This window comes from Monopterus albus, unplaced genomic scaffold (assembly GCF_001952655.1).
Source record: "Monopterus albus unplaced genomic scaffold, M_albus_1.0 scaffold260.1, whole genome shotgun sequence".
Classification (NCBI taxonomy): domain Eukaryota; kingdom Metazoa; phylum Chordata; class Actinopteri; order Synbranchiformes; family Synbranchidae; genus Monopterus; species Monopterus albus.
In genome coordinates this window covers 88551-101711 of record NW_018128140.1, presented here as the reverse complement: position 1 = coordinate 101711, position 13161 = coordinate 88551, and positions in this window count along the sequence as shown.

The following is a 13161-nucleotide window of genomic DNA, read 5'->3' as shown; positions in this document are numbered from 1 at the left end:
TTTAGGGAATTATTGGGACATCCTAATAGTAAAGAGTTACAGTAGTCCAACCTGGAAGTAACAAATGCATGGACCAGTTTTTCAGAATCACTTTGAGACAGGGTGCTACTGATATTTGTGATACTGGGCAGGTGAAAGAAGGCAGTTCTAGAGACTTGGTTTATGTGTGATTTAAAGGACATATCCTGGTCAAAAATCAGTCTAGCCACAGGGGTTGCAAGCCAGTGACTTCTGTGCAGGTCCCAAGCCCCGATAAATAGAGAGGGTTGCGACAGGAAGGACATCCAGTGTAAAAACATGCCAAATTTAAACATGCGAATCATCGGTGTGAATTCCATACCGGATCGGTTGAGGCCCAGGTTAACAACAACCACCACCAGTGCTGTTGGGGAGCAGCTGCTGGGTCTGAGGTGGGAAGGGTGAGGGGGGAGTGTTGTTTGTCAAACCTGCAGTAGATCACATTCAGGTCGTCTGCTAGTTGGTGGTCCGCCACAGCAGGGGGAGATGGTTTCCTATAGCCAGTGATGCTTTTGAGGCTTCCCCACACAGACGAGGGGTCGTTGGCTGAAACCTGGGCTTTAGAGTAGCTCCTCTTTGCTGCTCTGATCTCTCTTGTCAGTGTGTTCCTGGCCTGGCTGTACAGAGTCCTGTGCCCATATGTGTAGGCCTCCTCTTTGGCACAACAAAGCTGCTTGAGTCTTGCTGTGAACCAGGGCTTGTTATTTGTTTGCTTTGTTGTATGTGCAGAATGAAGTTTTGGGCCCACACATCTTCCTCAAAAAAGCTGATATAAGATGTCACAGTGTCAGTGAGTTCGTCCAGGCCTGTAGCTGCAGTCTCAAATACACTCCAGTTTGTGCAGTCAAACCAGGCCTGTAGCTCTGGCTTAGCCTCCTCAGGCCAGCTCTTCACTGTTTTGGCCACAGGCTTAGCAGCTTTAAGTTTCTGCCTGTAGGTTGGAATAAGATGGACCATACAGTGATCTGAGAGTCCAAGGGCTGTGTGGGGGACAGAGCAATAGGTGTCTTTTATTGTTGTGTAGCAGTGGTCCAGTGTGATTTTGTCTCTGGTGGGACAGGTGACGTGCTGTCTGTATTTGAGCAGTGTGTGGGATAGATTTGCTCTGTTAAAGTCCCCTAGAACAATGAGTGGAGAGTTGGGATGTTCTAGCTCCATGCTAGTTATCTGTTCCGCTAGGAGCTGTAGGGCGCTAGCGTGGGCCTGTGGCATAGACACCCACCAGGATGAAGCTCGAAAATTCCTGAGAATAGTAGGATTTGCAGTTGATAAAAAGAGTTTCTAAGTCTGTGTTACATGTCCTTAGTAGCACTGTGACATCTGTGCACCAACCTTCATTTATGTAGAAACAGATTCCTCTTCCTCTCATTTTCCCGGACAGCTCCATTATGTGTTGGAAAGACATAGAGAAAGGAAGAAACCAAAGTGTAACTGAGAACAAAAACAACAAAATTGGGGGCATCCCGTAACCAAGCGGTTGCAGTGCAGTGCACCACATAACCTGGGCAGCACACTACATGTGTGACAGTTTCCACTCTGACATTTGTTGCGGGTCTCTGTCCTGCTTCCTTTCTTTGACCAACTTAATAATTAAAAGCTACAATGCCCCAAAAAATAATGTACAAACAACAAAATCATCTTAGAGAAAAAAATGACTTAGTAACTTAAGTATTACAGCATATAAAAAGCATGTGCACCTAAAACAATGAAACTTAATAAGCAGTAGATACACATGTTCTATTTTCCACAACTGGTTGTCAGCAACTGTCAGGTTTGGCAAGTGAAGCTGCCAAATAGTGTCTGTAGTGAGCTTAATTATAATGCCAGATGAACAAAGGTAAAGGATAGTCTCTTTACTTGCAACAACAAAACAGATAGTACAAATGTCCAGAATCACAACTGGGTCAATAATACAGTCCAAGGTCAGTGCTGGCAAACACATATAGCCAAGGGAACCACAATAAAGAGGTCAGAAAGGGAATATCCAAGGGTTGGTACACAACAGGCAATCAAAATCTGGGGGGATAAGACAAGGTACGGTGGTCAAACAAGCCATCCAGGGTCAGAACAAGAGTATCAGGTACAAGAAAATGCTGGAAAGTCAGAGCTGGAGTCTATAACAATCTGGCAGCTTCCTGGTGGGAGGAAGCTGCCTATAAGGGAGTAAAAACAATGAGTACTGATTAAAGTAAAAAGTCTGTAGCTGAGATAAGGCTGTAACAGGAAGTTGTGTCAAAATAAAAGCACAAGACCGGAAACAGGCAGGACAGAATCATGACAGCAACTCTCCATCTCAGGAATTCTTCTGTAGTAGATTGCTGCCTATTTACTTATTCAAACCAGGCACACCATTGCAAATTACAAAATGTAATTTTCCTTCTGGTCCTTTTTTCTTAGCTGTTTATTGTGCAAAGCTCTAACACTTAAATATCAGTTCAAGCATCTAAACTGCAAGATTAATATTACATTACTGTACAGTCACTCAGTTTTTCAGATCACAGGGTCATAGAAGAAACCATTCCAATGAAAAAAGAAGTTTCACAAACAGTTTGAACCATTAGGCATCTATATGATGCACTGACAGCTAATTATTGAATTTTGTCTTTTCAGTTTTTATGAGTTCTTAATTCTGAATCCCATCATCACTTGCAGAACATTCTTTCTGCCTTCTTAAATATTCTGATCAAAACCACTGATAGCTGCAGTGTCATGCAACTGAATAACAGATGCTCTTTTTTTATTCATGATAACACTGATTAAATTTTCATTTATGTATTTATTTATTTGTTTGTTTGTTTATTTAATAGACACTGCTCCACCTATATGAACCTGACAGACAAAGGCACAGAGACACAATCAGTCAGAACTTAAACATCTGCCATGGTGCATTTATGGCTTAAAGGTCTGCTTTATGAACCACTGCACATATATTCATACACAAACACATACAGAAAGAAGGGATGCATCAATTACATCATGACCAAATTCAATTAACCTTTGGCGTCTTGGGCCAGAGACACAGGGATAGGGCCAGGGGCCAACAAGCACACAACAAACACACACATACATATACACAAAAGCACACACTCACACAGGCCTGTGGTACACATTAATTGAATTAACAGTGGTCCAGAGCCTAGTCTGGACATCGTCAGTGAGGCATCTGGTCAGCACTGCTCCTCTCTGCGTCTCTCTCTTAGTTGTTTTTTTTTTAACCCATGGCTGCATTCTCCAGATAAGAACCTTATCTCGTGTTAATGAATGCTAAATCTTTTAAACAAGCTGGAAGTGTGATGCTGAAAACTAGAACTATTTTATAATATCTGTGTTTATATTATTGTATTACTTGTATAAATAAGAGAGCAATATACTACTAGGCTAAGCTCCTATGTACTCCTGTGAACCCTCACTGATCTCTATGGAGAAAATGACATATTGAGTTAGAAAATATGGGGGTGCTGATAAACAAGAATTTCTCATTAGGATGTTACTGTCTTCACTTGAAATCTACATGTCAAAATAACTGATATCTCTTAGGATTTAGCAGGCATGCAAACTGAGTGCAATAAAATGCAACTCACTGCTGTGCTTTAATGCAGGGGCCTGCGATGGTTTGGAGGTGACAGTTTCAGGAAGAGTGTTGTAGGCGTACACGGCCACACTGTGATAAGTCAAGGGTGAGTGGCTTCATTTACTGTAGCCTACTCTACCTTAGCACCATTTTCTACCACTATTATTTTGGCATTGATACTGTAGATAAAAAACACTGTTTAATATCCAATAGCCTAACTAACAAAAAGCATGACATGTCCTTATGGTGCATTTGTAACTGTGTGCCCTAAATTCAAGGGCGAATAGCAGTGAATGCTCCTGCTAATATGGAAAACATTCTTCTTCCCTTGGGTGTCCATGTTCTGACCATCCCCAGTAGACGATCTCACTGTCCAGTGTGGCAAAGGTTGAACCAGATCCGACTTTTTTGTCATAACCCCCTGCGCTGCTGGTACCAGCTGTGGTTAACCAAATTCCCCATTGAATGATAATGATCATAATTTCTTGGCTAAGTATGTTGCACACAAGGAATTTGTCTCCGGTACAGTACTGAGGCAGCCATCTGCATCACCAACTCACACACACTGATGGCAGTGCTGTCCCTGCAAGGTGCTGTTCTGGCCATTGGGAGCAACGTGAGGTTCAGGGTCTTGCCCAGGAACACTGGGCAGAACAGGAATTGAACTGCCAAACCTTCTGGTTAAGAGATGACCACTCTACCTCCTAAGCCACAGCCACCCCATAAATGAAATGAAATAAATGGAGCGGGCTGCATTTTTTCACACATTTGAAACTCAGTCTCAATGTGGCCTTTGGGGGTTATCTTTCGAAGCAGGAGTACCTGCCCCATTAAACCAGAGTACTGACCTCCCTCCTAAATATTTTGTGCAAGTGTGTGTGTGTGAATATATCTGAAGTTATTAAAAAAAAAAATACATACATAAAATTCCTGTTTGATCAGATTTGGTCCTATAAATCATTTTTTTTTTTTTTAACATTTTCATTGGTCAATCCAAAACTGTTGGTAGATTGAGATAAACACATATACAACCCAGACAGCATTTCCTTTAGTTTTTTGTTTTGTTTTGTTCAACTTGTTGGTTGTACTGAGCAGGAATAACTACACTGAACAAAATTATAAATGCAACACTTTTGTGTTTGCCCCCATTTTTCATGAGCTGAACTCAAAAGATCTATGACTTGTTCTATGTACACAAAAGGCCAATTTCTCTCAAATATTGTTCACAAATCTGTCTAAATCTGTGTTAGTGAGCACTTCTCCTTTGCCGAGATAATCCATCCACCTCACAGGTGTGGCATATCAAGATGCTGATTAGACCGCATGATTATTGCACAGGTGTGCCTTAGGCTGGCCACAATAAAAGAACACTCTAAAATGTGCAGTTTTACTGTATTGGGGGTGGGGGTCTGAAAACCAGTCAGTATCTCGTGTCACCACCATTTGCCTCACACAGTGCAGCACATCTCCTTCACATTGAGTTGATCAGGTTGTTGATTGTGGCCTGTGGAATGTTGGTTCACTCCTCTTCAGTGGCTGTGCAAAGTTGCTGGATATTGGCAGGAACTGGAACACGCGGTCGTATACACTGATCCAGAGCATCCCAAACATGCTCAGTGGGTGACATGTCCGGTGAGTATGCTGGCCATGCAAGAACCGGGGTGTTTTCAGCTTCCAGGAGTTGTGTACAAATCCTGCAACATGGGGCCGTGCATTATCATGCTGCAACATGAGGTGATGGTTGTGGATGAATGGCACAACAATGGGCCTCAAGATCTCGTCACGGTATCTCTGTGCATTCAAAATGCCATCAATAAAATGCACCTGTGTTCGTTGTCCATAACATACACCTGCCCATACCATAACCCCACCGCCACCATGGGCCACTCGATCCACAACGTTGACATCAGCAAACTGCTCACCCACACGACGCCTAATACGCTGTCTGCCATCTGTCCTGTACAGTGAAAACCGGGATTCATCTGTGAAGAGAACACCTCTCCAAAGTGCCGGACGCCATTGGATGTGAGCATTTGCCCACTCAAGTCAGTTACGACGACGAACTGCAGTCAGGCTGAGACCCCGATGAGGATGACCAGCATGCAGATGAGCTTCCCTGAGATTATTTTTGACAGTTAGTGCAGAAATTCTTTGGTTATGCAAACCGATTGTTGCAGCAGCTGTCTGGGTGGCTGGTCTCAGACAATCTTGGAGGTGAAGAGGCTGGATGTGGAGGTCCTGGGCTAGTGTGGTTACACGTGGTCTGTGGTTGTGCCAAATTCTCTGAAACGCCTTTGGAGACGGCTTATGGTAGAGAAATGAACATTCAGTTCACGGGCAACAGCTCTGGTGGACATTCCTGCAGTCAGCATGACAATTGCACACTCCCTCAAAACTTGCGTCATCTGTGGCATTGTGTGTGATAAAACTGCACATTTTAGAGTGTTCTTTTACTGTGGCCAGCCTAAGGCACACCTGTGCAATAATCATGCGGTCTAATCAGCATCTTGATATGCCAAACCTGTGAGGTGGATGGATTGTCTCGGCAAAGGAGAAGTGCTCACTAACACAGATTTAGACAGAATTGTGAACAATATTTGAGAGAAATAGGCCTTTTGTGTACAAAAAAATCGTAGATCTTTTGAGTTCAGCTCATGAAAAATGGGGGCAAACATAAAAGTGTTGCATTTAATTCTGTTCAGTGTACTTACAGTACCAGTGGCTTCACGGCTTCCTCTTATTTTCTTTGATAAGTCAGCCTTCAGTGAAACTTTCTGTTTATTAACACACAGTCATCACTGAATTGGAGAGAGGTTAGTATTCTAGACAGGGCACCAAAATGATTCAGAACATCTGTTTGCATTTTCCTTGTAGTTTTCTCACACAACATATTGATTCCCTCTACTATTCTGCTAATTATAAAAAACAAAACATGTTGACCTATCTAACCTTCATTACAGTGTAACTGCCTTTTAAATAGCAAATACCCAGGTGATTACCCCTCAGAGTAATTAGCATTGCACCTGGCAAGGCAATCGGTGAGATCAACAGTCAGTCAGTCAGTCAGTGACAACCAATTAGCATAAAGTATTACAAAAGGAGAGAAAGTTAAGCACAATCAACTTTTTATAATGACAGGCACTCCAATAAATACTAAATGCCACAGCTGAACAGCAAAGGCAGTATCTCTGCATGTTAACATTAGAATTTAAAGGAGGTAAAGACATGTAAAATGTCAGTAATCCCTCAGAAAGAGCTTTGGACTCATGCAGGTACATTGTTGACATTAGGTGTGTAACTATTTCAAAAACAATGAATACTCCAAAAGCAAAAGAAAGTGTTTACAGAATGCATTCCTTATTTTAAGCCAATAGGGTATAAAGTTTTACAGGTATAAATTCAGAAGCATTCCCTTTTTCGTAAATATTTTTCATTGTCTCAATTATTTCTTTATTTACGAGTACGATTCAATTCAGTTTTGTGTTCAAAATTAGATGAAGTGTCTTGCCACCAGTAACATGATATATTTTCTGCTAATGTACTGTAACTGCATTGTTCAGTGAATCTTGGTTTACAGCATGTGTGAGGTTTTGCCCATGTAAAATTTTTACATCTGGCAAAAAAGCGGTATGTTGTAGTCTAACAACATTGGATTTAAGAAGGAGTTTATTGTGCTCCCTGCTGGTCAGAGAGAACACTGCACACTGACCCAACACGGTTTCTCCATCTCTAAAGACAGTTTGTCTTCCTTCATTTCATTGTACCCAGAGGAGCTGCTCCATCCGTCTGTGTCTCCAATGTGGACCTACTTACAGAAATATTGGATGCTGTGAGCTTTGACATTCCCATTTGAGAGACAAAATATGATGCAGATTTTCTTCCTAATTATGTGGGAAGACCCATCATCCAGAAGTATTTTTCCTTTTGTTTATTTCATCTTCAAGGTTTTCCTTCAGTGATGTCCTTAGTACTTAGTCACCATTGTGGGTGGTGAACGTCACAACCACTTTTTTGTATAAAATGAATATTCACCCCATGTTGATCTTTATATATAATTAGTGTGTTTTGCATTTAATTAAAACTGACAAATGTAGTTATCACATTTTCATCTGTCATTTACACATATGAGAAGTGAGACATATTATGGCTGTTTCCTGCTTCTGCGGTAACTGTACTCACTTTCTGTTTTCTGTGCCTGCATTGTGTTCTTCTTGCTGAAAAACTGAAAAACTCTTTGTTTCTGACTGCCATCAGACTCCTAAGCAGCTGACTCAGGATCTACCTCATGTAATTCCATCTGTACTGTTTACATACTCATTTTGCACATGCATAGTTGCATACTCACTGCAGAGTATTTGCACTCCATGGCTATCATGTAGCATATATTCTCTCTGCATTATATTGTGTTGTTATATTTTTATTTGCTTCCTTCATTTGCTGTTTTAAAGTGCCTTAGATTTGTGATTTTACTGCCTATTTAGATTTGTGTTATTGCTCATCTACTTTATATTTCACTTGTTTTATGTGGCATTCATGTGGACGGCAAAGTAAGAATTTCACTGTACAGGGAAACACGGTTCCTAACTGTGCATATGACAAATAAACACTTTGACCTTGCTTCCAGATTGTTTAGAAATTTAACTCACTATTTTCTAGGTTCATCTGAATTTTTGCGTGACAACATATGCTTGCTCCACTTAAGCACTTCTGTTGCAGAAGTTCTTGCTAAATACCTAATTTAACCTGCTACTTTAGGTCGGTTAGCTTAGAAGCTAGTTAAGCTAGTAGCTTCCCCCTCTTCCTCTCCTCCTTTCTCTTGCTCAGAGTGCCGCCTGTTCAGTTATTCCTCTGCCTCCTTTAGCTATAATGGTACTTGTAATAAATGTCAGATGCTAGCAGCTTTGGAGGCGAGGCTCATAGATTTGGAAGCGTGGCTCCACACTATGGAGAACAGCCCAGCTAGCTATGCCCATGTAGCCAGTGTGGAGCCTCCTAGACATAGCTCAGCCCAAGCTAGCTGCCCCCCAGAGCTTCCCGAGCAGCCGGGATCTCAGCCAGGTGGCTGGGTGACAGTTCGCAAGAGTCATAGCTCCAAACGAATGCCCACGGAGCATCACCTGCCTGTTCACGTTTCAAATCGATTTTCCCCACTCAGCGACACACCCGCTGAGAAAACAACTCTTGTAACTGGAGACTCCATAGTCAGTAACATGAAGATAGAGACATCGGCGGCCATACTCAAATGTATTCCTGGGGCCAGAGTGGGCAACACTGACTCCTATTTGAAGCTGCTGACTAAGGATAAGTGTAAATACAGTAAGGTTGTTATTCACGTCGGCACTAATGACTCCCGACTTCGCCAGCCAGAGGTCACTAAAATTAATGTTGAGTCAGTGTGTAACTTCACTAAAACAACTCCATAGTTTTCCCTGCCCGATCTGACTAGTAATGACATGTTTAGCCACATTTCGTCATTCAACCACTGGCTGTCTAGGTGGTGCCCGGAAAATAAGGTGGGCTTCACAGACAACTGGAAAACATTTTGTGTAACTGTATTAAAAAAAATTGTTGAATTCATTGCATTTGATGTTGAATAGAATTTTTCAGGAAGGAAATTCCTAGTGTTTGGCAATGTATCAATGGTATCATAGTGGACAGATGAATTAGTATGATGAGTAGAGCTAAGATTAGAAAAATATGTTTCATTTCATTTCTTTGTTGCAATGATGTTTTCATATATTTTGTGCTTGTTCCATACCCCACTGTGCTAAAATGATTACTGGGCCATTGCAGATCATGTGGTATGCAGTTGCCGTTATGGTCGGTGCTTACAGTGCAGGTTGTGTTTCAGTGGGTAGAGCGGTTGTCTTCCAACCAGAAGGTCGGAGGTTTGAATTGCAGTGCCGGCAGTCCACATGTCAAATTGTCCTTGGGCAAGACACTGAACCCCCAAGTTGCCTCTGATGTTTAGAGCCATCGGTGTTGGCGCTGCAGATGGCTGCCTCGGTTCTGTACCGGAAGCAAATTCCTTGTGTGTGTAACATGCTTGGCCAAATAAAGGTGATTATTATTAATTTTTAAATTATGAGGTTCTGGAATATCACTTGGTGACAGAGCCACCATGTTAATGTGAGGAGATCCTAGAGTAAAAAAGTTCCTCAATGACAGCCAATGCGTTTGTAGTAGTTTCCATCCACATTAAGGGAGCAGCTTAGCAACAAAACAGGCTATTTGTTGTGTGTTTTAGTGACCAAAAAAATACATAAGAAAACACGAATTTGCAAGTGATATTAAATACATGAAAACCATGAGGCTACAGCCTCTAATCCGTTCAAACAGTAGCAAGCCTGGCATCCTATTTGTGGCTTTATTACTCCACTACACAATAACATGATATTCAGAGTATTACAGAAACAAATTTAAAGTACACCAGAGCTTATATAATGCAGTAACGTTTAACATGTTCTTACCTTCACTTATTTAAAACAGCCCATAACACAGTCATGAGGCAGGAGTCTTCTGTCATGTTATTCTGTGCTTTGCTTTGGTCCTACATCATTTTGAAATCCTGACCTCAGCATCAGACTGGCCTGTACTAACCTTTTCATTAACAGTTGGAGGCTTTATAACAGGCTCCAGCTTGGCCTGTGTAGCTTCTGATTTCTGACTAGCTTTGCCCTGCTACAACTTGAAATATTTTAACAAATTTGTCTTTTTTGCGTTTTCGGTCCAGGGCTATCAATGTTACACTGAACGTGCACCTGACCCAGTGTGACCTGCGAATGCTGGATATGTTATGACGTAATTCGCCTAACTGCCAGTTTTTATTGTATTTAATTAATCTAATTTTAGTTTGATATCCTGTTATAAAAGGCTGATTGTACCAAAAGTATTAGCCCTTGGACTTTTTATATATTATTCATATATTCAGTTTCTTTCATATGTAAATCAAAATAGATCACAATCTGAGAGGTTCAGGATCTGGATCCAGCCTGTTCTGGCACAAATTAAACCCTGGTTATTGTTCTGGTTCTGGTGAGCATTAGGGGCTATGGTTAGGGTTAGCATTAACCTACTCTGTATCTGCAGATATCATTTATTTTAAAAACGTTCCTGCTGCAATTATGTTTTAAAATAAATGATATCTGCAGATACAGAGTTTTATGTGATCATTTTATTTACATATAGGCTTACTGAATATACTTCTGAGATTTTGAAATAACAGGTCTAGTGACACAAGCTACTTGATCTAAATACTAAAGAGCCTAATTCATAATTACTAGTTTATGTTTAAATTATTGATGATATAAATGAACCTTTAACTGAGGGAATGTGACTTCTGAAACTGATGTGATGTTTCACTCTGCTGCTACAAAAACACCCAAAAAACCACAACATTTAACAAGGCAGCAGTTTAGTTTTGGACTGTTGTCAAGTTATTCACAGAATTAGCATTAAATAGCAACAGTCTGACCAGCTACCATTAAAGAGACCACGGCTTGTTTTTTGATCTACAATGTTACAACAGTGAATTATCATCTTAGAAGTGACCTCAAAAACTGAGGTGCACATATGTTCTAGTATTTCTATGTAGCAAATTTCTAAGCAACTTGGTTTATGTACATCTCGCAAACTCTCGCTCGCGAGACATTTTTTTTCTAACTAAATAAAGTATTATGTGATAGCTTAAGGATTGCATTTTCCCTCCTGCTGCTGCACTGTGACCAGAGGATGTGGAGTAAAATAAAGGGCCTGAAGTTACTGCATGTCCAGGAATGTTCTTGCACAGGGACTTGCTGTTTTACCTGACTGGGTCTAACCTACAAGCTGCCAGCCTGTGAAGCACTCCATGGCAGTGAAGGATCAGCTCATCAAGGCTGGATTCCCCTGGAGCACAGTACTTGCTGCATGTAATGTGATGCAGATTAACGACCCATGATGTTATTGTTGGTGCTACTCTACCTGTTGGAATTAGTTTCACTGCTTTGGGACTGTTTGTGGTCATGTGGGGGAAGATGCAGCGACTGATACCCCTACTGTGACATCAAGTTAGTCACTTTCGGCTTTTCCCGTTTAGGGGTCGCCACAGTGAATCTGACGACTCGCATGTTGACACGTGGCAAGTGTTTTACACCGGATGCCCTTCCTGACGCAACCCTGATTCGAACCCGGGGCGCAGTGGCAAGAGCGCTGCGCCTTAACCACTAGCCTACCAGGGACGAGAAGACGCAGCGACTACCGATTGGATTTATTGAACTTGGAGCTACTTGAAAGGGAGTGATGTTTCCACTACTCGGTGGGATTTAATGGTAAGTTTAAAAAACACACCTTGCATGTCTCTTAATGCGTTGTTTCTGTAACATTAGAGGGAATTGTTGTAAGGCTAGAGAGGTTACTATGTCTGCATTATTCCAGTTAAAATATGGGGTTTTGTTATGGTTGAGTCCCCTCACCAGGGGGTGAGGAAGAAAGAAAGAGGACTTAAGGTGTAAACGTAGGTGTTAGTGAATTAGTGGGTTTATTGAGAACACAAACACAGTCACAAAGATATATGTAATCCAAAACCAGGGGAGAGCAATGGTGGCTGAGGAGTCCAGGACAGGCAGATGAGCAGACAGGAGAAATGCAGGAACCAGGAGAATCAGAGGACCAGGACGGGCAGGCGAGTAGACAGGAGAACGGCAGCAGGTGAGATGACAGGAAGGACACAGGAACCAGAAGACAGGGCAGGTGTGGCACTCGCTATAGTGCTCGCCGTCAGGTACCTGCGGCTGGGAAGGTCACCGTCAGATACTCACGGCAGGGAAACTTGCTGGAGGTAATCATGGCAGGGGAAGATCACCAACTGTGTGACTGTATCTAACAATCCAGATCTCACCAGTAATGTCACCACTCACACAATCCATCGTAGCTTCCTCAACATAACATGAACAACGTGAATGCTGTGGTGACAAAAAGGAGCGTCTGCCAGGGGTTTAAGTAGTGATGGTTAATCAACGGGGATGAGTGTCAGCTGTGCACCACGCCCAAGAGTCAATCAGCAGGTGAATGCGTCTCAACCGTGGCGCTAAGCCCGCAGGATAAGAGAACAGGAGAGAGAAAAAAAAGGAAGAGAGGCAGGTCACACTGAGCCAACCTGACAGGTTTCTTAATTACTCACTTTGTTTAGAGTGTTACACATCCCTTTTCATCAGCACAAATACAGTTGTTTACCTTTCTATGGAGGAGAAATTCTAATTAATTGTAGCAGTTTGTTGTACTGTCCACTTTCGACACAACCTTGGCAGCAGGAGGTGTGCATGTTCACAAACTATCCTGTCGTTTTCAGGCTGGAAATGAACAAAATGAGCATGTCATGGGAACTTGGTTGGCCATTACCAGTTTGTCAATTTGTATCTGGAAGTCCCACAGGATCTTAGCTTGGTCATTCTCAACCACCTTTGGAGGTGTATTCCATTTTGACTTTAGGACTTCCAGCCTGTACTCGGCACAGATGTTTCTGTACACTATGCCAGCCACTTGGTTATGGCGTTCCATGTATGCCCTGCCTGCTAGCATCTTGCACCCCACTG